Source organism: Diceros bicornis, chromosome 6, assembly GCF_020826845.1.
Source record: "Diceros bicornis minor isolate mBicDic1 chromosome 6, mDicBic1.mat.cur, whole genome shotgun sequence".
Taxonomy (NCBI): Eukaryota; Metazoa; Chordata; class Mammalia; order Perissodactyla; family Rhinocerotidae; genus Diceros; species Diceros bicornis.
Genome location: NC_080745.1, coordinates 93,546,645 through 93,571,017, shown reverse-complemented (window position 1 = coordinate 93,571,017; position 24,373 = coordinate 93,546,645).

Sequence of the window (24,373 nt, the reverse complement as noted above, 5' to 3'; positions counted from 1 at the left end):
TGGATGTTAACTAGACTTATTGTGGTGATCATTTTGCAATATGTATAAATATCGAATCATTATGTTGTACACTTGAAACTAATAGAGTTGTGTTAATTATACTAAATGAAAAAATTATCCCTGTGCTTGGTTAATTTATGCATATGCATAAATAAAGGAATAATACTTGTTGCACAGAATTACAGAATCTTCCATTTTGCAAGAGCTGGTAATGAGGGTTTTACTAGATTTCTGAATTGTCGTATTCAATCATGGCCTTGAATTTCCCTTCTGATAATTTCATCTCCCAAGAGGCAGAAGATGTGAAGAGAATACTTCACAAGACAAGAGGGAATTGGTAACTAAAATAGTTATGACACAAGAATTTGGACAAGCCATCCTGTCATTGTGAATTTGTGATAACCAGTGAAGCAAACCAGAGCCCATCAGCTATGGTGCTAATAAAGGAGATTTCAAACATGCTCAGAGGAAAGATAGGAAGGCATGATTCCATGGCCTGAGACTATGGAAGGGAAGAAAGCACAAGAGGGTTGGAAAGTCACAATAAAATGCAATTTGATTGTGTCATCATAAATTAGTCTAATGACAAAAAAAGAAGATGTACCTAAAAAGTCAGAATCTGTCTGCTGAGGTCAGCTTTGAAGAGGACACAGACAACAATGAAGAGAAGGTTATGACCCTTAAGAAAGACTCTGTGAGGGTGATACAGGTTCTGTGAATGTGTCAGGTAGATGAGGGATCTTGAGAAGTTGAGGTTGATAAAATGCTAAGGAAGAAAATCCCATTCCAGATGGTCCAGATAAGAGGGCGTCTCAGGAATGTTCAGGTCTCCTCTTGTGGCCGTCAATGAGATGTTGCTTGCAGAGGCTCCTCAGTTTCTATCTTAACTCAGGGGAATAGTTTAAGCGAACAAAAAATGTAGCCCCATCACTGGTAAAGGTGGAGCAGAATGTTTGGAAAATGAGAAGTGGTTGCACCGGGTCCAGATGACAACCTAAGAGAACTGGCCAAAGAGCTTCCTGAATCTGTACTGGTGACATTAGAAGACTTGAGGAATTCAAGTTAAGTGCCAGATAGCTGAAAAAACGCCAAGCCCTTCAACTTGCCGGAAGATTCACAAGGTAGAGACGGCTTGGTACATGCTCGTGAGTTTGATGGCAATCATGGGCAAAATTAAGGAAGATATTATTAAAGATTTGCTTTGTACACAGATGAGAAAAGAAACATCATCACTGGAACACATCTGAGTTCACTGGGAACAAATTTTGCCAGTGAAAGTCATTTCTTTCTCTGGCAGGTTTACCAGATAGACAGACAGGGAAAGCCATTGATGAAGCTTCGGAGAGAGATTGGAGGTGACATAAACATCCACCTCCTGGTCATGTTTCTGGCTTGGGTACCAGGAAGGGTCATTATTTGATGTGACAGCTCTTGAAGCAGATGCTGTCTATTCTGAGACTTGTCTTTTTTGCACCAAAACGTCTTCAATTTTTCAAGAGCTTCTACACCTGGAATCTTCAGTCCTGAGCATCACAGATTAGGAGGTCATGTTCCTCTTAAGGTGCAGTGCTCAGGACTGAATGCTGAAAGGAGAGAACATCCATTTAAAAAAATGTCCTTCTTTCTCTTACTGTATTTCTGTAAATGAAGCCTAAAACTCCAGGAGCTTTGCAGCAGCCACATCACACTGGCACGGCTCTTGCAGTCAACCAATGTTCCAACTATTCATTTGCCCATGGGCTGCTTTATTTTAACCTGCAAATGGTTATGGAAACACTACCTGACTAGTTCTCTCAGGTTACCATCATTAAGCTGAGAGCAGCCAATTTAAGGAAGAGTAGAGGCTGAGTCTGAGCTCCACTGAGGACTCCTCATTTATGGCCTAGGGTCACATTTGGACACCACAGATGCAACAAGGAGGTCACTATGAGAGATTGTTGCCCTGGCAATCTGCAAGATGGGTGGAGCGCTCTGCATGACGGACGCCAGTCATAAAAAAGTCCTCTGTGTTCAGAAGAGAAAGCGTTGGCGTGGGTTATCTATGGAGGGCTTCAACACACAGACCACTGAAGAGAATGTCCACTGACAATGTATCCTGACCTTTTCTGCATGTTTGAAGCTGCCCATGTCCTCCTCTGCTCAGCCGAGAGCACTGGCCCTTCTCCTGAATTTTTATATGTGGTCAACTTAGAGAATACTAAATCCCCAAGAAAAGAATTTCCTAAGAATCCCTTACCTGCTTCATTGCCAGACAAACAGCTCCCCAAATTCCCTGCAGAGGAACTGCTGAGCCGAGAAAGTGTGGGGCTAGGAGCTGGGCCTACAGACCTGTTCCTCATACCCCGTTTGTGGAACAGAGCAAGATGAAGATCACGCTCCCTCCCACTGACTTCCTGTCCCCAGAAAGTTTGATGCAGCAATAATAAACTCGAACCCTAGGGGGCTAGCAGGCTCTGTGCACAGCACCAGGAGGCCAGGGGTCAGGCGATGGGAAAGTTCGGGCTGAGGCAGACTGCAAAGCACACCTCCAGTATGAAGGCCATCAGATTAATGTTCCATTGGGAGACGGGAGGAGGGGGCCTGACAACATCTCATTGGAGAATATGTCTGAGATGTGGCTGCAGCCTCTTCATCCCAGAAGGCTTTCTTTGTATCTCATGGCAGCTGGAGTGCTGTCTCATTTGGAAATCTCCCAGAAGCAGCCTCTGAGATGAGGATTCTAGTGCAGGTAGTTTATTTATGAGGAGAAAGTAACACTGTGTGGGAAGGAGGGCGTGAGATGGATAAGGGAAGGCAGACAATGAATGACATGTCGTCAGGCCAGCAGCCACCAAGGGTGAGTGAAGATTCACCCAGTAGGAAAACTCTGGAAAACACTGTAGAACACGTGCCTCAGAGTTACCCCCTTGGGGGGTCAAGGGAACTGGGTTGTTTACACCCTAATTCCTGGGGGCCAATCCCAGGGAGTGGTAACACCCCGTACTTTGTCCTGCTGCATGGGTGAGTAAGTTCCAGAGGATGTGGGCAGGGAACCAATATCATCCATTTACTACAAGAGGCGTGGGCCTCCAGGCTGTTCCTGGGCCTCCTCAGTCTCTGAGTATCTATGCTGTGCAGGGATTGGCTGGTGGCTGCTCCACCTATGGCCTGGGAAGATCTCCTTTGGGCCTTGTGCTTCTCCCCAGGTGGGACTATTAGGCCACCAGGTCAAGTTCCCTGCTATGAAGAGTTCTCTTTAGTCATTGCACTAGTGGATTCAGCAATACCCACAACACAGGGCACTCATTCACCCCAGAGTCCACTTAGAACCTACCATGTGTGCTGGGCTGGACATGGTGGGGACCATGGTCAAGGCGCCCCATCAGCAGGCTTGCAATGCAGAGGAAAGTAAAGTCTCAAATAACTGTGTCCAAAGTGGATGATTGTAGTTCGCCTCTCTCAGTGGTGCAAAGAGCAATGTCAGAGTCCTGCAGAAAACAAAATCAATTGCTTTCAGTCATTTCCGTTCAGTCAACAAAAATTCATCGGGCGCTCATTGTAGGCCATACACTGAGGATGCGGGGATGGGAAAACAGACACGGGCCCTGTGAAAAGTGCCAAGAAGGAAACCTTCAAGTGCAGCTGTGTGCTTAGGAAGGATCACTAGACTGCAGTGTGGAGGATGCATTTACAAAGCAAGGGGAGGGCGAAGAACAGCAGGAAAGGCTTCATGGAGGAGGCAGTCCTGAAGTGGGGTCTAAGGAAATACGAAATATATCCCTAGTGTATTTCTTGTTGGATGACAATTCAGCCTCTTACAGCAGGGTTGCTAATCTAAAGCATATTAATTATCCCATAATGTTGATGATGGGGGAAGAACGTAGCAATTTTCTCCCCAACATCGTTTCCAGAAACATCACCCATAACTCATCCAAGCCCCCAAGTTAAAAATGTAAGAGTTAATCTTTATTCTTCCCACGTCTCTTCATCCCCACCACAGCCAACTGATGTCTAAGTCTTGTAAATTCTACTCCCAAATATTTGTCCAGTCCGTCCATCCTCTTACTCCTTACTTGTCCTGACCTGGTACCGACAACCACCGTCGCTCACCTGGACTCCTCCAGCCCCTCCTGGTGGGTCTCTGTGTCTCCAATTCTGTTCCTCTTCAGACCTTCAGCGATTCCTAAATATCCCAAAAGTTGATTCCTTCATGGACCTGAAGCTTCCAAGGGCAAAGCAGTAAAGCCACTGCTGACACTCAGACCCACACGGTCCCTCTGCCGGGCTTTATGAAGAGCTCATTACAAGCACCTGGGCCCTCTGTGATACACAAATACACATACAAACGCACACAAACACACACACATGGGTGTGCTAAACTCATTGAAATTCCAAGAAACATACTCATCTTGTTAGACCTTACAAGGTGAAATTTCAAAATACATCTGCTTCCTTAAGGCTGATGCCAAGGGGCTCGCAGGAATAGACTTTTCTGTAAGATTTGGTTCCCCCTTCCAGCAGAATTATGAGGCCATTAAATTGGCTTATAGGGTATTATTTCTGTATTTCCAACCCTGACCAGGACCGATGAAAGGATATGTACCTTAAATGAAAAATAATTAAAGAGATAATTGAACTGTTTTAAAATCTTAACCTGAATTTGAACTCAATCGTTTTTAGTTCCAAATGTAGGCAGACTGCATAGGGGTGAGACTCTCCTTGTGTTCCTCTCTGAAATTCTCTTTCAGGTAATTACCTTAGTTCACGTTGGTAATCTATTTCCTTTTAGTAACAGATTAGTAATCAAAAGTTGAGGGCTTTCAATTTGCAGTTTCCTTTGAAAGTTAGGAGCACAGAGTTTGTGAGAATGCGACCACACTTTCTGAAATCAGCACAATGTCACTGTTGCTGGAAGAGCCTTAAATGCATCTAGGATTTATGAAGGGAAGACCAGGCAAAGAGAAGGAGAAAGAAAAGGAGAGACAAAGGAAGTAAATCTAGCATGTTAAATTTTCCTCCAATTTTTGCTTATGTTCTAAGAGGGCTGAAAAATCAGTGAGGATATGGTGTCTGGAAATAGAACATGTGCTCCTGTGTGTTGTATGAACGCATCTGTGCAGGTGTGAACATTCATGCTTCTGTCTAGCAATAGGTCATGGATGCAGGAGGAGAGTGGAGGCAGCTGGCAAAGGTAGGTATGGAGACAGGGAAGGGAAACTATGTCCTGACCCTGCGGGTGAAGGCAGGACCACCTCAGAGAACCCATACAACACCCAGGCTTCCCTCAGCCCAAGTACCTGAGTGAATCAGACATGTTCCCCTTCACCGGGGAGGAACCTTTAAAGAAGAGCTAAGGACATTTTGGAAGGAATTCCTACCTCGGTCAAGGCTCCACTGTCTGTGAAATGGTACATGGAGAATACGAGCATTCAATGCTCTGTGCCTTTAAAATTAAATTCAGACAACCCAGCACTTAAATGACTATGGACCTCCTCCATCCACCAGCCTGAGAGTTAATAAAGTTTCTGTGATGTATACGATCCTTTGGTTGCTCTGAATTTTAAGAGAAAGGTTGGCTCTGTTTTAGAACCAGATTTAAGATTGGGTTCACGAAAACAAATAACAGCCATCTGATACTATATGAAACTGTCCAGAAATGCCCCGAAGCTGATACATCTAGTCTACTTTCTAGACGATACTCAGATCTTGAGCCGGGCCACAGCCGACTGCAGATGGGACTGCACTGATTGCTGATCTATTCCTTCCTTTGATCGCCCAGGATTTGCTGTGTGTCTCCCCACCCTGCTCTGTAACCGTGGGGCGTCAGGCAGAGCCCTTCCCCTCATAAACCTCTGAGATGCCAGCTGGGGAGACAGACCCTGAACATGTAAACACATACAGCAGTGTTTAATTGCAAATTGTGATCTGTGCTAAGAAGGGAAAAGTGGTGTGCTATGAGAAGGAAGAATGGGGGGGGCACCTAACTCAACTTGAGGGGTCTGAGAGAGTCTCCTTGGAGAAGTCCCAATTAAACTGGAATCTGAAGAATTACTGAGAGTTAGCAAGTGTAGGGTGGGTTGGGGGTAGGGGAAGCATTCAAGATGGAAGGAGATGTACAGAAGCATTGAAAATGGAGAGAGCTGGGTGGATGGATGGGCCAGGGGTGGGGGCTGTGAGAGTCTAGTCTTTGCTGCTGTTGCCTGTCCTCAGACTGACCTCGACCTGCTGGACAGTCCCCCTGCTTCCATTCTTGCCATCTGCTTTGGCCTGTGTCCCCAGAAGTCAGAGCCCACTGCCACTTTGTTAGGGAGTGCAGTTTTGGGGAACAGGGATGAGGGTCGAGGGGAATGAGGCAGAGGAAGAGGGAGAACCTGTGTGGATGTCATCAAGCTGACTCCTGCTAAGAGTGACCGACTGCTCGGTCCTCCAGCCCGTCGTCCAAGACGCCATCGAAACTGCATTTGCGATCATCTGTTGGGCAGGGAGAAGGCAGCACGACGAGGCACCCTGCTGGTCGAGTATGTGCCCCATGGTGTGTTAATTACCCTGCACTTCTGGGTCCTGCGTGGATGGGTGCCGGGGAGGTCCTGTGACATTTCACATCCAACTTTGGCAGGAAGACTCTGCAGAGGTGAGAGGCACAAGGTGAGCTACTCTTGGGCTGTACCCAGCTGAGGATGGAGCCTCTGAAGCTGCCCACTTAGTGAGGGATGGAGCAGAGGACTGATGAGCCCCAGGGGCTTTGAAGTGGAGTGTAAGAGGGTCTGATGCCCCCCCACCCCAAGAACTAGTTTCCATAAAACAACCAGAAGGAGAGTTATAACCACATAAGACATTCTGTGTCATCCTTTCTAATGGTCTTACGACCAGCTCCAAGCCGCTGACCATGGCCCAGATGGCCTCTCCTACGCCGTCTTCCTTGTCTGCTATGCCAGAACATTGGCATCCTTTCTGCTTCTGGAATGCACAACGCTCTTTCTGCTCTGGCCTTGGTGCCTGCACTTCTGCTGCCCTTGCTCTGTCCCAGGTGCCCATTTCCTCCGGCAGGTTGAGGTATAAACACCCCCTCCCCGGATGACCTGGTGGGCCTCCCTGATGACCTGGTTGAACCAGCCTGCTTTCCTCCTAGTCTGATTTCCAGGCTCCACCCAGAGATTCCCATGTGCAGGTCTGAGTGGGCCCAACATTCTGCACCTGGAGCAAGCTCCCAGGTATGGCTGATGCTGTCCTTATGCCAGGTTAGTGCATGTTTGTAATTAGAGAAAACGCATTTTAAGAATCACTTTGTTTGCCTTAATACAAGAATGTTTTATTGACTCTTGGTTAACTCTGTAAATCATTATGACAACCAGACATTTCACTCTGGGACATCAGATGGTCTTATCAATGCGTAAGAAACCATGACAAACAGAGCATAGAAGGAACAGGGAGAGGGCTGCCGCCCCGGCCAGGGATCTGGAAACCACGACAGACAGCCACATTTCCAGTTCCTCAGGATTTGTGGGCGCTAATTCCATCAGAAAATCCAAAGGAATCCTCCCTCCATCCATCACTTGGCAGAAGCAATGATTTTCTACAAACAGGGATTTCTGGTTCCTATAAAGAAACCTCCTGTAAAGAAGCTTTGATACATACCATACCAAAGTGAGAAAAACCCTTCTTTGAACGCATGAATTTGAACGTCTAAGTTTTGGGAGCATTCAAACAAAAAAAGGTGGGGGCTGGCCCAGTGGCATAGTGGTTAATTTCGCGTGCTCCATTTTGGTGGCCCATGGTTTGCAGGTTCAGATCCCGGGTGTGGACCTACACACCCCCCATGAAGCCATGCTGTGGTGGCATCCCACACACAAAATAGAGGAAGATGGGCATAGATGTAAGTTTAGGGCCAATCTTCCTCATAAAAAGAAAAAAAAAGACCAGCCACATCATTTTCTTTTTGGGGGCCACAAGAGTATTCCAAAGAGAAGCCAGAGTGTGGTCCCGAATAAGCGAAGAAAGTCATTGACCTGGACCGTTCACGCCATCTGGACACTGAGAGTTCAGAGGAGGATGCCCACATGGGTCTGAGGCCTCCCCTGGCGACATCTAGCAGGGGCATATGCAGCACTTTCCAATGCTCCTGTTTTTGGAGTAACCGAGGGCAGTGACGGCACCTGGATGGGGCTCCAGAGAGCAAAGCACCTTTAGAGGGATGCAGAGGACTTGGATGTAGGCTCCGGTCCACAGTGCCGGCAGTGCTGCCGGAAACACCACCTCAGGCCCAAGGCGGCTCTCCGCGGTCCTGGAACCTTCCTCCACTGTCCCCCTGCCCTACCCGTCTCCCTCTGTCCCAGGACTGCACACCATGGACCTTTCCCAGAACACTTGGCATGATTCTTCCCCAAGTGAAATCTTGCTTCCGGGCCCAGGCTTGTGGCTGGTATAAGTGTGGAAAAGGTGGCTCTGGAGCCCAGTACGTCTGGTGCGACTCGGGACCCCTCATTTTCTGGCTGTACACTGCTGTTGAATTGCTTCTCCTCTCTGATTTCTGTCTCTTCTGTGTGGTGGGTGCAGTGAGAGCATGGGCAGCCCGGGGTCTTTGGAGGCCTGCAGGAGACAGCGGACACATGGGACATGCATGTCCTCAGACCTCTGTGGTTAATCGCGTGCTTGTTTTGGACGAAGTGGCAGCTCCGTTTGAGTCTGACCCTAGCTCTGCGCTTACCTGCTTTGTGCCTGGAGAAGCCCTTGAACTCCTAACATGGAACCTAGCTCACAGGGCTGTGGTGAGGATGATACGAGAGAAGCTGCACCGCGCGTCCGTGAGCGCTCCATCTGTGCGGGTTCCCGTTATAATCCCTTTCGTGTCCCCCTCCGGAGATGTGCTCCTCCTGTGCTCCCATTTCCCAGAGCTCTTCAAAACATGTTGTCCAGGGAACCAGCTGAACCTGAGTTATAAAACCTATTCAGACCACTGATAGAATCTTGACTATTACTCAGGCTAATAACAGTTCAGACAGGGGAACATGTCCTATTATCATTAATAGGGGAGATGACACCCCACTTAGGAACACCCTCTATAACTCCTGAAAAAAACGCCAGGCAGTCTCTCCGCAGAGGTACACTACACCAAGCAGTCCTCTGGGTGCAAATAACGAATTTCTGCAGAGACAATGAGGCGCTTTCCCCACAGTGCACTCAGCCAGCCACCTTCTTCCTCTCAGCTCATGTTATCCCCAAATTACCAGAGTCTTGGAGAAAACTCACCTAAAATCTACTCACACCAGTTCAGTCTTCCAAACTTTCCCTTGAGTCCAGTTTTGTGCTCATATTGTATCTAGGACTATCAAATTCTTGGAAAAAAAAATTTTTTTTTATTGATGTTTTAATGGTTTCTAACATTGTGAAATTTTGGGTTGTACATTTTTGTTTGTCCATCACCATATATATGACTCCCTTCACCCCTTGTGCCCACCCCCCACCCCCACTGCCCCTGGTAACCACAGTCCAGTTTTCTCTGTCCATGTGTTGGTTTATATTCCACATATGAGTGAGATCATACAGTGTTTGTCTTTCTCTTTCTGGCTTATTTTACTTAACATAATATGCTCCAGGCCCATCCATGTTGTTGCAAATGGGACGATTTTGTCTTTTTTTATGGCTGAGTAGTATTCCATTGTATATATATATCACATTTTCTTAATCCAATCGTCAGTCGAGGGACACTTAGGTTGCTTCCACTTCTTGGCTATGGTGAATAATGCTGCAATGAACATAGGGGTGCATAAGCCTCTTTGGATTGTTGATTTCAGGTTCGTTGGATAGATTCCCAGTAGTGGGATAGCTGGATCATAGGGCATCTCTATTTTTAATTCTTTGAGGAATCTCCATACCGTTTTCCATAGAGGCTGCACCAATTTGCATTCCCACCAGCTGTGTATGAGGGTTCCTGTTTCTCCACATCCTCTCCAACATTTGCTGTTTTTTGTCTTGGTGATTATAGCTATTCTGACGGGCGTGAGGTGGTATCTTAGTGTTGTTTTGATTTGCATTTCCCTGATGATTAGTGATGTTGAGCATCTTTTCATGTGCCTGTTGGCCATCTGTATATCTTCCTTGGAGAAGTGTCTCTTCATTTCCTCTGCCCATTTTTTGATTGGGTTGTTTGTTTTTTTGTTGTTCAATTGTGTGAGTTCTTTATATATTATGGAGATCAACCCCTTGTCAGATGTATGTTTTGCAAATATTCTCTCCCAGCTGGTTGGTTGTCTGTTCATCTTGATTCTGGTTTCATTTGCAGGACTATCAAATTCTTTATGAAGGGTAGAAATGAGGAACCATTTTAGTTAATGGCTCAGAAATTTCAAATATATTAATTTTAAATTAGAGCTAGGAGTAAACACCCAATGACACTGTTATCCAGTAAATCTCTATAAATCCGGGTTGTATCAGATAACAGTCTAAATGCTTGTGCCACCCCTGTAATTGACCAAGACGTATCCTCGTCCTAAATGGAAAGTAGATAAACACAGCTTTCAAATACAGTGTTAAGCACCACAAAGTACGAGGGTATCTGCTATTTTTCTTAGTAACTATATTTTTTTTCCTGTTGCCCAGTTCCTATTTTCTGAATCAGTAAAAACTTATTGAATATGACTTGGGGGTTTGCAGAAAACTAATTGAAATAATGTTTTATGTAATGACAACATTTCAGAAAAGCAATGACGGTAAAAATTATGGGCAAAGACCACATCTCACAACTTCTCCAAGACTGCAGTCTTCTGTTTTTAAATTGTTAATCAGAGCCGCGGACTTATCGCTTACAGGGAGATAGAATAAATTTTTATATTCCAAAAGCTTTTTAAATTATTCACTGTGCTTACTACTTTGCTTCTGAAGGGAGATTATCCCTTTTAATTGGAAATCTTCTATTATTTGCATCTGAAATGTTTGAAAGAACAAGTTGGGGCTCAGCCACTATTAATAGCCCACTGCCGGGGAGCATAATGGAAGATGAGGCTGCATGAAGGCTATTCATCGCGAGGCCTATTAGCCCTGTCATTTTCATTAATCATGCCCTGTACCTGCTGCACAGACGGCCCAGGTCCCATTTGTATTGTATCAAGTGTTTCATAATTCCAGCCTCTCTCTTACTTAAGGCAACATGGTTGTTCCTTCAGAGACATTAGCAGGAGATTGGTTATTATGTTTCAACAGCACACCAAGTGCACAGACACTCCTACACCCAGCCCCATCCTCGCCAGGGCGTGCTTTGGGTCTGGACGTCGCGCCTGGCTAGAGCATCACCAAACATGACAGGATCGTGCTGTTCTCCCACAGAGCAAATGGAGAACCGAGCCCAGGCTTCTGCTGCCGATTCTAGAGATCAAATTTGCCTTAGTGATGCATCCTATGGTTATGAAGACCATCACCCAGCCCCCGAGAAAGCTTTCGTCTCAGGGAACTTGACAATAATTCTAGATCTCAACTGTAAGTATTGTTAACATAACCGCCTAACACGCCTAACAGGGCCCCCAGAATCTTGAAGCCGTAAAAGAGGTTCAGAAAAAACATGAGGACTCGCAGGAGCTGGAGAAAGTCTTCTGAGAAACGTGGGGTAACAAGTCAGCCAGGAGGAGTGGGGAACTAGGGTACCCTGGAGGCTGAGACCCGGGCTTGCACTCTTCACCTCTTCTAGCCTCGGTCCTCCCAACTGTGGAATGGACACACCAGGACTGTGCTGTGCTGTTGAGATAAATGCAAGAAGCCATCTGATTTGTGCAGGAGCTCAGGGCAGCCCTGGCAAGTTCTCAGTTACTTAGCTGTTGTTATTCTGTAACTTCCAAATGTGGATAAAAATAACCATAGCTTTTCTTTTTCTTTTTTTTTTTTTTTAAGTTAGCCAAGTTCAGTGTAGCAACAACATTGTACACAAGGCGGCTTTCTCAAAAGTGGCTACCCTTGGGGCTGGCCCAGTGATATAGCTGTTCAGTGTCCACACTCTGCTTCGGTGGCCCAGCATTCTCGGGTACAGATCCCTGGCACGGACCAATGCATCGCTTGTCAAGCCATGCTGTGGCAGACAGGGAGATGGGCACAATGTTAGCCCACGGCCAATCTTCCTCAGCAAAAAGAGGAGGATTGGCGACGGATGTTAGCTCAAGGCTAATCTTCCTCACCAAAAAAAAAAAAAAAGGTGGCTACCTTCCCTCTACTCTCCCTGAAAATTGGTCACGGATTTCGACCATGTGTGTGGGAATAAAAGGGGATTTGCCTGATACGTCCACATGAGGTCTTTTGGGCCACAATGAGACCCGTGTCCTTGGCTTGTGGCCTGAGAGGCACACTCATGGTCTGTCCCCACAGGAGTCCCATGCCTGCCCGGGGCCTGTCTGTGCTGGGGCAGGGGCCCCTTGCCTCCCAAGTCCCAAGGCCCTGCAGGCATGTCAGCCCCACGTGGAAGGAGTCTCACCTCCAGACACAAGCCTAGCCGTGCAGATGAGTATTTGAGGAACCCAGGCACACTGGATGGTTGGCTCAGCCCCCCCTAGAAATGCAGGTGGGGCTGGCTTCATGCTATGGGGTCCCTGCGATACATGCAGAGGTCAACTGATGAGAGAGCCGTTGTCTCTGCTGTAAAGCTGCCCTTGTACTGCACCCGGTATACAACTCACGACTCATCCTAGAGTTCAACACGAGGAAAAATGGTACTTCCATCGTGACATGGCATCTTTCCTTGAATCAGACAGGAAGAATGCCTCCCCTTTGAGTCATGAAGGCCCGGAAGCTCAGCTCTGAGTTTAATATTCAAACGTAGCAACTGCAGAGACGGATTTCGATGTAGTTATCCCATTCTTTCTCCATACTCAACGGCCTTACTTTTAAAAATTATATATATATATATGTATACACATGCATACATATTTTTCTTTTGTAAAAACTTAATGCATGCAATTCATGAATTGAAAGTGTACAACTCAATGGCTTTTAATATTTTCACAGAAATGTGCAAATATCACCACAGTCAATTCTAGAACATTTTCCTTACTCCGAAAAGAAACCCCACACCCTTTAGATGTCACCCCGATCCCACTATCACCCCTCCCCCAGCCCTAGGCGACCACTAATCTACTTTCTGTCTCTGTATGAGTTCCCTGTTCTGGATATTTTATATAAATGGGATCCTATAGTATGTGGTCTTTTGTGACTGGCTTCTTTCACTCAGCACCATGTTTTCAAGGTTCATCCATGTTGTAGCGTGTGTCAGTGCTCCATTCTTTTGATGGCTGAATAATATTCTACTGTAGGGATAGACCATCTTTTGTCTATCCATTCATAGTTGGTGGACATTTGGGTTGTTTCCAACTTCTGGCTCTTATATGTAGTGCTGTTGTGAAACAGATGTGCTGGGTGTCTTGCATTTGCCTCTCCAGCTGCAGTGTCCCCTTCTCCTCCCTGCCCTGGGCTCCAGGAGGCCCATCTGTGTGGACTGAATCGGTGGACTTCAAGTGCTCTGTTTTTTGTTACACTCAGCCACAGGGAGCATGGCTGGAGATCCGAGGCAAGGAGAAGCGATTGGGGTATTTGTTTCTCCTGTCCTCTCCCTGAGGGGTCCTGTTTGCTAGCCTCTCTATACAAAACGCTCTCTCCCTCTCTGTCTCACTCCGCCTAAATAAAACACAAACTGGAAAGTGCTGTTTGATGCTTGCTTGTTCTCGCATCTTCTCTGCCCACGTGATCAGGAGCCTACTGTCCCCGCTCCCTATGGCAGTGGATACCAAGGGACGTAAGCCACAAATGCAGCTCTCCAGGCCCTCCCCGCCACACCGCTCTCTTAGGTTGCTCTACAGAGCTAGAGTCGTCACAGTAGCAACTTTCCCTTTCTTTACCTATCACCTTCCCTAAAATCTAATCAGTATATGTGTCCCTGGGATGAAATCCCCATTTTATAAAAGACTAATTTATCATACTTCCCCTTTTATTTAGAGATGCATAATTTTAATCGATTGTCTGTATCTCGACAAAATGCCAAGACCTTGCAAGAAGCATAAAACTCCCATTTCCTCTGTACTTGAGCGTCGGTCACTGGCCCTCACGCTCTGCTGGCTTCTCTGCCCGAGCCCACGTATCCTGAAATTACTAGAATCATTTTAAACCTATTTAACCTATTTACTTGGATACAAAATGGATCTTCAAATACCAGGCTCAACCAACAGTTGAATAGAGTATTTTTCTCCATATGGTCATACGCGCCATGAAGATCAAGTGTTGTGTACTGAAGACCCTCTGTCTGTGAACAGACAGATTCAAATCTAAGCTCATTCTTCAGGACTTTTCTTCCCAATACCTGTAACATGAGAGTAGACACAGACAACCAAAGCGCCATATGACAAAGCTCCTGCCCCGAAGGGCTTATGACAGAGCTGAGGAAGAAGAACAGCTGTGTTCAGACCTGGTGAAGACGTGGGCCAAGTGGTCCAGTCTCAGCCTCAGAGCCATGCCATGGCTTAAAAAATGAAGACTTGTGACCAAGAAATAACTCCCAAATAATGGAAGCTTTTTCTTGCATTTCTTGAATACTGAAGGGGATGCCCGTCTCCCTCATGCATAGTCCTGGTTTCCTCTGTTTAAATTACAGCTACTGGAAAGCTTTCCTTTTTACATAAATTGGTGACATATGTATTCTTTCTCTTCTCCCTCTGCCTTTTCTAGCTCTCAACTTTACCAGTTTTAGCATCTAAAACACTATCTTTTCTCTTAGAAGGTACTACAGGAGCCATAAAGATCCTACTGCCGTGCCAGGACATCCGCAAAGGTCAGTTCCTCCCACCGCGGATGCTCAGCTTCTAGTAAGAGGGTGACGCCTGTGTCTCAGCCCAGGGGCCGTGAGGTCGACATGGTCTCAGTGTCTCTGACGTTCTTGCTAGAAGGGCGACGTCCTAAGGCAATAGGCAGGTGCACACTTCCTGCGGCGAAGTAGGTTTGCTGCAGGGAGAAGCGTGTGGCAATCTTAGCTAGATGCTGGTTACCTGTATCAGCAAACCAGACATCCAGAGCAGCTTGTCGGCCCAGAGAGCGCTCCAATAATGAATATTTAGACCGCATCCACTGAGCCGTTAGACAAGGGGGTAGCTCGTTGGCAGCCTCTCAGGGAGCTGCATCAATCAGCCAGTGACTGGCCCTGGGCCACTTAGGACTGTACTTGTTCCCCTTAAATGACATAAATCACATACAAAACCCAGCTCATTATTGCGAGAAATTTGAGAAATATGCAAATGAGCGCTCCCTAAACAAGGGGAATGACAGTGCCTTTCTCATTATCCCAATTTACAGGAAATAACACACTCCCATAAGCTATGACATTTCCACGGTGGTATTTCAGCTGAGCCGCAGGTTCACCTCTTCGTGCGCTGCTGAGCTGTGAGTGCCTGGGACTTACAGCCTGGAAATTAGGAGGAAAAAACAAAACATTCTTTGTAGCTCAGGTAAGGAAGTCGCATTGTGATTTGAGGAGCTTTTAAGACACGTTAAAATATTTATTAAGAATTAGGAAACGGAAGTACATTTTCCTTGGGTTTTCTGAGCTCTCCAGAAGTTGTTTCCACATCGTGTTCCTCCTCTTGACATCCCCACTCTCCTTTCTCGCCACGATCTCTTCCCACACAGATTTTCCATTAAATTGGTTCACAATGTTTCTGCCTAAATTTGAATAAGGGAACCTCGTTCAGACCCTGGCTTGGAGGTGGGAGGACACAGTCAGTCTGAAATGGATCTACCCACCTCAGTTTTCCAAATAACATCACTATTTTACTGCTTCACATACAGCAGGATGTGGCCGTGAGGCCAGGTTGGACACAGAGCCGCTAGCTACGTGGCATTTTAATCTGCCTGTCTAGTAATGAGCTTGGCGCTGGGGAGCTGATGGCTCCATCCAAGTACTGGTTTAGCTTCCTGGAAGACTTCATTGGCCTCCACGGAGGTCCATGGATCAGAGAGGCATAAAAGATAGATTTGAAAAAAAAGTAAATAAAGTCCTGAAAGCCAGGGTTGTCTGAGTTTCTATTTTTCTTTTTTTTTTTTTTTCATTTTTGAGACCAAAAGTAGGGATCATGACTCTTCAGAGGGAGTGACAGGTTTCTATTTACTGCTGATAGCGTCAACGTCTCATTAGAAAAATATCCTAAAGAGGTTAAAAGTGCCCATTCTTCTTCTTTTTTTCTCACCTAATCTGACTCCTAATTTAACTTTCAGAACATTTGAAAACAAAGCAAACTACTCCAGCATCCCCCCACTCCCCCTGCCCGCAGTACTAGCTCCTGTTCTTGGAACAGGCCGAGGAGAGAAGGGAGTAGCGGATGGCACTGGGGCAGGTGAGGATGGCACTGGGGCAGGTGAGGGTGGTACAGGGACAGGTGAGGGTGGCACTGGGGCAGGTGAGGATGGCACTGGGGCAGGTGAGCAGCCACAGCTCGGGGGAGGAGGGAAAGATCAGGCTCTCATGCCGTCAACTTCATTTTAGGACCTGTCAGTCGTGAATCAAAGAGTTTGAAGATGTCATACAGTCATAATTACTACGTTGGGGTAGTCAGGAAGGAGAATATTCTAGGAGTTGAGTACCGAGGTTACTAAAACCACAATAACTCAGGAAAGCAAACCAGACCTCCCCCCAAAATCTGAGAGTCAAAGATTTTCCCTTTCTTTCCCTTTTTGTCATTCCTCCCTCCCTTCCTCCCTCTTTTCTTCTCTCCCTGCTTCTTCCTTCCTTCCTTCTTTATGTCTTGTTGCCTTCTTTTTTTTGAGGGCTCTCAGCTTACTCTCTGGTGCTCACAGCACTGACCACATCTTGAGAAAAGAGGAGAACCCTGATTTGGGGGCTTAAGAAAAGGAGGGGCTGATTGGTGGGTTCCTGCTCTCACACCTCCACAGCCGGAGCTTGGGCGACCCCAGATTAGGGTCACACGGACATCTTGAAGGCACTCCTCCCTCCCTGGGGGCACTTGGCATGCTTAGGTTGTTCTGTGGGGATGTCCGAGGCTGCCCTGCTCTCCTGCCCACTGCAGGGGGGTCACAGAGGCACACAAGCAAGGGAAGTGCTTGTGTCATCCCACAGTGGAGTCTCCACCATCGCGCCCCAGGTGGTGGAGGACCCGTTCCGGGCAGACTGACTAAGGACGGGAGAGTGTGCTGAGCCTGGGAACCCGAGCTCACCCCGTTGGTGGGTTGCTTTGCAGGGACACTTCCGGCTCCTGTAAGCTGCTTGCAGCAGAGGCCGAGGTGGGGAAGGAGGGATGAGAAACAGCCAGAAAGCTCACAAGCAGAATCGACACTTGGGTGAGGGCCACATTCCTTGCCTTTGTGGCCATTCTCCTGTAGGTAGCAGAAAGTAAACATCAAAAGTGCAGTCAATGCTATTGACTCTCCATTCACCAGGTTCTACAACCACCCACCTGCTCTGTGATCGCTGGGAAGCACGGAAGAGGGTGGACAGGGTTTGCTGAGTGCACACAAATCCAGAGCCAGAAAGGGTTTTTGAACTTATCAGCAAGGACAGCATTTATTCTACTAAATGTGCAATTTATTGTAATTGGTGTCATTTAACTGTCATTTAACTCTTGGCAAAAGAGATCTCTTTGGTAAATGTTCAACAATAATCTTCCTGACAAATTTTTAACAGTCACAGATGGGCACCAAATAATAAGAAATTATATTTATTAAGAAGAGTCATTTTTAATCACCTTGTTAACATGGGCCAATTACTCCCCTCCTGGTGGTCATGGGGATCACGGTGGCATTAGCAATTAATGGAGAGTAGGGGCATTTAGCTGGTTAAGGGTGGGCTGTGTTGATTTTGTGTAGTTACCAGGTTGTAATTGTACTCGACAGACACCCTCTTTTTTCCTTGGTGCTCAAACTGTTTATCGAATTGGATGAGCAGGCTATGTGGCAAGCAGCATTTAAATGAAGTATGATCCTATGATTTATTTTGGTCACAGTGCAGTTAATGATTAATGAAGCCAGGCTCTGCTGATTTGGAGAGAAGTTCTGAAGGACTCATTCACTTTGCTTCAGACACGCTATTCCAGGCGGTCTCTGGGACTGAGCATCTCTAATGAGCTCTACCTTCCAGGGCGCTAATCACGTTAGGTTGTAAAAGGCACAGTGGGTGAGGAAAACTATATTAAAAGCAAAAAACCTCACATGCAGACACAATAGAGACCACGTCACGGGTTACTATAGCCATCAAAGAGCTGTGAACAGGTCCCTTACCTGGGACCATGGGCACTGCAGTTCTCCTGTGGAAGTTTTTATCACCCACAATGTCTCCATGAACAGGTTTAATGACGGGTTTAGGAATAGTGTGTCATTAAATGGAGGTCGTGTCATTCAGTGGAAAAGCCCACAGCCTGGATCCAGACGGACCCATATTCAAGCCCCAGCTGGGCCCGTCAGAAGCTGTGTGACCTTGGGCAAGCTGCCTAACCTCTCGGACACTCCTCTGTTAAAGTCAGCAACACACAGAATGCCACTGCCTCACTCCCTTTGTTCCTCCCTTCAGGGTTCCCTTGCTTCAGCCTCACAACACCCCATGGTCAGCGCTCTAATCTCCCTGTTTTCACAGAGGAGGAAACGAGTGACTTGGGGAAGGTTATGAAACCTCATACTTGTTCCAGATTCCACTGAGACCCACTCATGATACGTTTTTAGTACCAAGAACAAAGGGCGTGTAGAGAGAAACTGATGCATTAAGTCCTATCGCCAATGAGGAAGTAGTTCTTGGATCTGCATCAATGATTCATCAAAGCACCAGAGAAGGGGATCAGGGGCTGGGGCTCTGAGAAGACATAGGGAAGCATCTGCTCCCAGGAGCTGTGTCTGCTGCTGGATTGTTGAGTAAACACGCTGTCCCGCACGGCCATTTACTGCCCCAGGCCCCGGTCAGGGAAATTTCATTGAACTTGCAGTTTGGTTTACGGTGAGTTATCTGTTATTGATGAAAACTTTCACAACGTTGTGCTAGGTACTAAGTAAACACCAAGTATACATTCTGGGGCCTTGGGCCTCTTGCTCTCAGGAGAAGGGCCCAGGCCTGCAGAGGCAGACAGCGGGGTCCCGGCTGGCCCGAGGGGCCCATGGGGTGTGTGTCTTGGGTAGACTGGGTGGGCTTCTCTGCAGCCCCGGGGCTCCTTTGGGATGCAGCCGCTCTTCCCCCCTGGAATGCGCCGGTGCCCATGGCCGGTCAATGAGCCCGTCTCCACGTGGTTGAAGGGAAAGGGGCAAAGCAGGAGGATGGTTGGCAGGAACACCATCATGCCCACCAGGCCCTCGGTGAACTTGGCTCCCGGGGAATGATTAATGTCATGAAAAGGGTCAGAGTTCACATGTCACTCACTCCGTGTGTTCTGGGGACAGGGAAGACGAGTCAGTAGAGCTGTACTCCTGGGATACAGCTGGCGAGGGGAAGGAGAGAGGGCAGAAGTAAAATCCTTTGCTCCCCCCACCCTTCCCTGGGCCGGCAGTTGGAAGAGTGCATGTTTTAGCTTCCTTTTCCCTGTGTGGAGCCCGGAGAGGAGCAGGCTCACTGAAGAATTTGGGGCCCAGAGAGGTCGAGTATTGTGCCCAAAGTCACGCAGTAGCTGGGAGCTCGGGGCACATTCCCAGGCAGGCTCCTCTTGGAGTCGCCAAGCTCTCCCTCAGCTCAGTGTGCCATCCCCGGTGGTTCATTAGCTCCCGGGAGAAAACCAAGGTGTTGAAAGGCTGTGAGCACGCCGGAGATGAGCTGTATTCATATAAAAAACATAATAAAATCACACATTTTATGCTGAGTTGGAAGTCCACAGGCCAGAAATGAAAATAAGAATACAACAGGTCTTCCTGTGTGGGATCAGCCCTACGCCTCCTCTTCTCGCTTCTTGGCTCTGTGCAGCCAGCCCCGGGAGCTGAGGTGCACCGCGACATGGACCTCCCGGCCGTGCGTCTCCACGCCCTGGGACGGAACCAAAACACTCACTGGCCCAACAAAATCAATGACACTTTACTTTCTTGAGAATTCCCCATGATTCCAAGTACAGGGGTGCCATTAGAAGGGGTAATCGACACATCAGAGGAATGTTCTTATTTCAGATTTCTGGTGAACAGGCTTTAGTCCGGTTTCAATGTCACTCCATATATGCTTTAAGGGAATCAATCAGCGCTTTAATAACTCGGCTCCCTGCAATGCACGCTGAGGTAATTATCTGTTTAACTTCTCCAGCTGGCCAGGGCAGATGCTGCTGGTGCTGTCTGGATGGAGCGGCATCCTTCACTGAGGGCAGGAAATGAGAAGAGTTACAGGAAGGACCCACGTCAGACAACAGTTCTACTGCGTTTTGCACCAAGTATCAATACAGCAGGACATGCTGTGCGAGTGCCCCGACACTGTCCTGGTGGCTTTACACACCTCGGACAGCCCCCAGGACGGGGTGGGAGTGTGGCAGAGAGAATTTAAGTGGTTTAGTTCTAATTGCCCACGGAGATGGAGTGCCTCTCACGGGCACGGACAGGCTCCATCCTTCATCTTTCCCAGAAGATGATAAGGTTTCCCAGGCAGGCTCATCCATCTCCCCTGGCCTCTGACATTGAGAAGGGCCTCTTTGAGGACATTGCCCTTGGCTCAAGCTGTTGACCATTGGAGGCTGAAGCCCCAGGACGTTGGCCTTCACTCTGCTGTTGCCTCTTGAGCATGAGCCCCCTCCATGACTTGCCTGTGTTTGGGCGTATTTGTAATTTCAGAATTTCTCAGATGTTCTCCTTTGTTTCCCGCTGGAGAAAACGCAGTACGTTGGTTCCAGCCCTCCTCTCTCAGAGTACCTTTGAAACAGAACCACTGGCTGAGTGTGTTTGGGGAGGGGTGTATGTATGCTGTTGGGTGGGGGGTCTGGAAGGGCCCTTGGAGGTCACTGAAGGTCCGCCTCAGCCTGCACAACCAGCAGACTCCCGTCTGCCAGGATCGTGGGTGTAACCCTGCTGACTGGCTCCACGCACACTGAGGGGGCTGTTTCAGTGCCTGTGCTCCTGCAAGTCCCTATGTCAGGGATGCAGAGGATGTGGAGAACGTCTGGTGCACATTTAAGACACTGGACGCTACTCACTGTAACCACTTCTCTACATCATTGCTCAGCCGCCCCAGCCCCTTCCCTCCCGGACCACTGCTCTGCTTCCTGCCTTCCAGGGACGTGCCAGAAGGTGGGAGGCCAGAGTCCCTGGCAGCAGCAGCCTTAGAGTATCAGGCTCACCTGGGGGTACGAAGTAGAACCTCCTGGAGTGAAATAGCTGAGCCCAGAGCCACCCCTAAGCCCTGTCCCCGGGGTACTTCTGGGAACGGACAGTCATTCTGTATTCAGGACAGGACTGTTGAACCCACTGGGGACAGATGAAAATGCACTCCTCTGCTGATGGCCTCTGGGGGAAGATTTCCTGCATCAGTGCTCTGTCCAGGAGACGAGCCTGGTCCCCTTGGTCTCAGGCAGCACCCTCCCTGCTGGTCTCAGCATCGTCTCTATGCCGCATCCTTTGTCTGACCACCACCAGCTGTATCTTCCCATAGTGCAGGCTCAGTCATGTGACCTCATTGTTCAGACACCTTTAGTGGACCCCTGTGGTGGCCTTTCCAGAATAGACAGTGCTTGGCCTGGCATCCAGACCCTCTGATACACAGGGTCACTGTTCATATGTCGTCCAGTTGCCACATGTCAGGATGTCCACTAAACTAGAGCACAATGGCTGCTCAGAACTGTCGCCCTTTGTTCTCGCCTTCGTGAACATTTTGGTCATCTATGTGGTATAACGAACCACCCCGAAACTTAGTGACTTCAAACAACTCCAGCCATTTTATTTGCTCACAGCTCTGCAGTCCAGGCTGACGCCCTGCTGGTGGTCCCTCGTGTCTTCATTCAGCTGGCAGGCTGGTTGGAGGTGGGTTTCTCTCTCTTTCTGTGTAGTCTCAGGATCTCTCCCTCTTGGCTTCTCCACCTCACCTCAACACGTGGTCCCCCCAGCAGAGCAGGCGGACTTCTTGATGGGCCTCTTCTCTGGTCTCCCAAGAGAGCAAAGTGGAAGTTTCCAGCCTTCCTAATGCTAGTCTTGGACCTGAGGCAACTTCCCTTCCTTGGCCTTCTGTTGGTCAAAATCAAGTCGCAGAGCCAGGGCAGATTTGAGGGAGGGATAACCAAAGGTGTGGACCCCGGGAGACCTCTTTCAGGCGGCACGACAGTAACAGTCCAGATGACTTTTCTTGTGTTGTTCTCTCTTCCTGGGGCAGCCTGTGAATTAGACTGATCTTTCGAGAACCACCTTTCCTCCCTGAAGCCTCTCCTGGGCCCCCAGTCAGATGTGCCTATAGTTGTGGAATCCCCTGGCCCCGTGGACCACTCTTATGGGCACCAGCTCTGCTGGGGTGCCCAGGCTTGGTCTTGGGAGGCAGACGGGCTGGCTTTGGGGACCCCTGCCCCCATCACCTCCAAGCTCAGCACTTTTAGGAAAATTGGTTAATCTCCCTAAACCGTGGTCACCACGATGGTAGATGCATAAGTGTTTACTCTTCTTAGAGCTCTCTGGGGCATAAAATGTCGTAAAGCGCAGAAAGCCCCAAACACAGTGCCCGCCATGGAATGGGCCCAATCAGCCTGCCTTTCTCTCTGGCCCGGCCACCTCTCAGCTTACGTCCAGGGTTTCTGACACGTTCTTCTGTCCAGGGGCTCAGAAGCTCAGGGGCTGCGCCTCACTCCTGCCTACCTCTCCGTGTCTTCAGCCCTTAGCTCATGTCCTGGAGCCAGGAGGATGCTGTATCATCTGTTGAAGAGGTTATTTTGTTGTCTACCCTGTGTCGTGCATGAAGAGAGCGTTCAGAAACGTCTGTCAGCCTGAGCTACCACCGTGAGGTGAGGACACCCTCCTCCTCAGATCTAACCCAAATCTTTGTGTTTACTTTATACTCATTTCAAAGAATAGGCAGGCCTACCCCTCATGGGGGAAGGAAATGTATATCTGAGACAATAGACAATGATGCTGGTCTTTGCTTTTCTCCATTGGCACAGCTCATGCATCTCATTGTGGTGAGAGATCTGGAAAAAGGATTCAACGTCGGCTGGGCAGCAGAGGCTGCTCATCATCCAGATCTCGGTTCTCCTTCCCTGCTAATAGGACCCTCCGTACTGAGTCAGAGCAATGATCCTGGTTGTGCGAGTGAGACGTGATGGTGCCCAGGCAGGGAGGAGAACCCGACACAGGTGTGTGCGTGGAGGGGCAATGAGGCAGGCCCGGGCATCGGCCATGGCTCTGCTGACTTCTGCCGAGGGCTCTTGGGTGAGCGGCGTAAAGACTCTAAACGTTTTTTATTTGTTTGCTTATGTAGTGGTGAGAAATACATGAGGTCCCAGCAAACCCCGAAGAGGTAGGAAACAATATACGCAATTTGCTATTTCACTCTCTGACTTCAATAAATACCTGTTCTCGCCACCCCATGTAATACAATCTTGTGTACAAGGTAAAATGCAATAAAGTAGTATTGTTATTATTACTATTTTTAGACATAATTTAAAGATGACCAAAGACTTCTGTAAAACTCAAAGAGTCCAAAATTTTACATCAACTGAAGCTTAGAGGAAAACAGAACTTTAAACAGACACAGCCCCCTTCCTGTGTCCCTCTCCCTCAGTCTGGAATCTCGAGGGCTATCAGGAGCTGACGACCAGCCGCTGGCTCATAAACTCGACACTCCCGAGTCAGGCGGGACGAGATATGGTTGCTCCGTAGCTACTCTGTTCCATTACTGAACTGGAAAATAACCTCTTTTCCTTCTGTTTGAACAAATATGATGTCTTCATTCAAGCTACCCTACCAAATCTAACGATTCTCAGGAATAACAGGAAACCAGTTGAGCAAAGATTTCTGAGTGCACACTGATAATTGTAGGACTCAAGTGCTGGTTGCTGTGAGCCAGGCCCTACTCTATTCATGCCTTCCACGTGTTCTGTTGGATAATATCTGTGAGTAGTGTGTTAGTTCAGGCAGTGAGCCGCTGTGACAAACGGACTCTTGAAGTTGAGTGGCTCAACACACAAGAGGTTTACTGCATGCTCCTGTAACCATCCAATGTGGGTGGTTCCTGGCAGGCAGGCAGCTTCCCTCCTCAAGGTCACCCTGGGACCCAGAATCTTCCGTCTCTGCATGTGCCCATCTTTGGGCCTCGGTGACATCTGAATCCAGCTGACTGACAGGGAAAGAGCATTGGGTGACACACAGCATTCCCATGCACATTCAGTTGGCCTGGACCAGTTGGGCGTGTGTCGTCCCCCCCACCCAAGGACAACTCCGCTGGTGGAAGAGGAAGCCTCCATCTTGGTGGGCAGTGAGCTACTCCCCCCACCGGTAGAGAACA